Genomic DNA, 3,247 nt, shown 5'->3' on the forward strand with positions numbered 1-3,247 from the left:
TGTTGGACCAACAAATCGTAGTTTGTTCGACGTTTGTGCCTACCATTTTTCTTTCGTAATATGTACCAATGATTAGTAGGGTAGAAAATGACTAGAGAATTGGTAATATTTACCAAAAAATTGGTCATATATACTAGATTTTCCTCTCAGTGTATGATCCATTTGTTTTTGTTTGAGATGACAGTTTAGCGGAGTGGAAAAAAGAACCACCAGTGACGCCATTTAGTTTGTTTAATTATTCAGTATTTTCGACTAACGAACTATTCGCGTTGACGATATTGGGGAATAGGCATGACAGTATGGATTTGCAGAAGGAATGAATACACTTTTAAAATGAAAATTATGAATGAACATGATTTTTCCTTAATCAAATTAGTACTCTATGTAAGTGAAAATCACCATTGCCTACAAGTGGTGAAAAAACGTCATAAAAAATATGTTTTGAGATAATTTTATATTATAATGACAAGTTATTTTGAGAATATCTGAACGTCTATAGAAAATAATTCAAATTAGGGTCATGACAACGTACTTTAAGTAGGAAAAATTATGCCAAGAAAAAAATTTCATACAAATTTTAGCAATTATAAACTGATACGGGCCGACTAATATGATAGAGAATAGTTTGCCTCATACAAACTAATGCCGTATCCAGATGTCGATACCTAATCGTCGTCATCGTGAATAGGTAACAGCGTTACGGTCGTTGTTAGGTCGATGTTTTTTTCGTCGATTGGATTGTGGGCGCCCACTTACATAGAGTACTAATTTGATTAAAGAAAAATCATGTTCATTCATAATTTTCATTTTAAAAGTGTATTCATTCCTTCTGCAAATCCATACTGTCATGCCTATTCCCCAATATCGCCAACGCGGATAGTTCGTTAGGCGAAAATACTGAATTATTAAACAAACCAAATGGCATCACTGGTGGTTCTTTTTTCCACTCCGCTAAACTGTCATCTCAAACAAAAACAAATGGATCATACAACTGGTGAGTATGAAATATATTTCGGCTTTTTAATTATTAATTATTTTATCTTGTCTTATCAGCTATGAATACATTCGACTCGTTTGCTTCCATCAATCGGTAAGTGAGAAAGATGATTTCTCCCATCACCACAGTGCGGATTTCCACTTCTATCACAGCAGCCAACAACATCCGTTTTCCTGCAGCAGTAACCTCCAACCCCTGTGGGCAATGCCGGGGGACAGCATTAACAGCAGCAGCAGCAGAATTTGACCATGGTATGGTATTGCGAAGAACTTTCCCCATTAGAGGTTCCGTGCTTCGCGCACATTCAAAAATCCTCTTCAGACACGAAAACTCAACGACAAGGAGGTATTTATTAACTTGCTCAGCTGAATTACCACCCGGAGGAACCCGAATGCACTGATTCCGTTGTATAGTAGAATGAAAATAGGCGAGGTAAGCGAACGTAATCGCATGATATTTTAATGTTCGCATTTTTATCCGGATCATACAACTGGTGAGTAGGGAATTCATTTCTGCTTTTCACTTACTAATCATTTTATTTTGTTTCAGCTATGAATACATCCGACTCAATCAATCGGCGAATGAGAAAGATGATTTCCCTCATCACCACATTGCTTATTTCCACTTCTGTCACACCAGCCAACAGCATCAGCTTTCCTGCAGCAGTATCCTTTAAGTCCAGGGTGCTATTCCGGGGAACAGCATCAACATCAACAGCAGCAGGACCTGGCCATCGATAGTATTTCGAGCAATTTTCCCCATCGGAGATCCCGTGCTTCACGCACATTGAAGAATCCTCCTCAGCCACATATCTGTGTCATCAAGGGCAAGGAGGTATTCATCAATGTACTCAGTCGGATTTGAATCGTCAATCCAGACAACCCGGATGCACCGATTCCATTCTATACCTTATTTTTATGATACATGGATTTTTATTATTTTTTTTCAATAAAATGATTAAAATCGATCAATGTATTTCCTTTTCATTTTCAATAACAAACCAATACAAACAAGCAGCAAGCAGTGCTGGAAGCAGCGCTGCAAGCAGGTCGACGCCTTGCACATGTTGGCGAAAAAGTGGCGTCAAGTTGTTCGATGAATGCATATGAAAGGTCGATAACTCGATTGCAAGGTGGCAGCATTTGAGGTCGATTGTTGACATTTCATCGACCCGATCTTGGCAGGCAAAACGAAATGTGGGCGTCGTCATCGTGAATAGGGCTCTTGCTACACATACATGCAGAGCATGTGTTGGGCACACATTCGCTTGTTTACATTCGTAGTGTCTATGCAGCAGAAGCGGATTTTTATCAATCGGCGTTCTTGTAGATGATTTAAATAGAGTTACGGTCATTCTAATAGTGCATAGAGCTAACATGAACTTTGTGAAACAGTTAGGCAAGCTATTTTATGAACAAGAGTTTTTGTGTAACGCATATTATTTAGTTTACTAGCACCTATTTCGCGATGTTCATTGAGCGACTCTCCCATTAGATTGGAATCGAAAAATTGGCAGAAAAAGGATTATCAACATTTTCGCACCTAGATCAAAGTCACAGAGTCTCGAGCTCACGTTTGAATGCTTCCTTGTATTTCCATGAATTGGTCAATCGATGGATTTTTTCCGTTTCCGATAAATTTTCTTATAAACGTATTTAGCTTCTCCGCAGAGCATTCGGGTACTCGGAAATCATATCTGAGAGTTGGTTGATATTTCAGGCTGAAAATGTCCTTAATTTCAACATAATCAACTGCTTTTTTGGCGGAACTAGCCGCCGATTAAGGATATCTGCACACGAATATTCATTATAGTTTATTCTTTCACGAGACCAGCAAAAAGCTTAAAACCTAAATGGGAGCACACTTCACCTAATCCGGCTATACAATCGCAATGTGCAGTTTGCACTATTTCTGTGAAAATTTTTGAATAATCAATCTGCTTCCATTGATATGAATCATGGCCAAAACAGAAATTTCTATTTTTCCCCGTGTGTATGGCTTTGACGCTAAAAGTAAATATTTTTATGTGAAGAAACATATATTCGCATGTTATTCATATAGATTAGCGCGTAATCTTTATAACTATTTCGCTAAAATAATTATTTAAACAAAGCTCAATCTTGTCGCTCCATATAATTCCTATGGAGCGATCACTTTTGCCTGCCCAACAGATCACTAATACATATGCACGCTGCAAGCGCCCTATAGGTAACAGCGTTACGGTCGTTGTTAGGTCGATGTTTTTTTCGT

At 38.2% G+C, this 3,247-nt stretch overlaps 1 long non-coding RNA gene across 1 annotated transcript; it reads left to right on the forward strand.

The window, feature by feature from the left end:
• Positions 1 to 862: 862 nt before the first annotated feature.
• On the forward strand, positions 863 to 1,964 carry LOC129778880 (uncharacterized). The gene is made up of 3 exons (XR_008743515.1): positions 863 to 994; positions 1,054 to 1,490; positions 1,547 to 1,964. It is a non-coding gene; the product is annotated as an uncharacterized LOC129778880 (long non-coding RNA).
• The last annotated feature ends 1,283 nt before the right edge of the window (positions 1,965 to 3,247 follow it).

Source organism: Toxorhynchites rutilus, chromosome 3 (assembly GCF_029784135.1).
Source record: "Toxorhynchites rutilus septentrionalis strain SRP chromosome 3, ASM2978413v1, whole genome shotgun sequence".
NCBI lineage: Eukaryota > Metazoa > Arthropoda > Insecta > Diptera > Culicidae > Toxorhynchites > Toxorhynchites rutilus.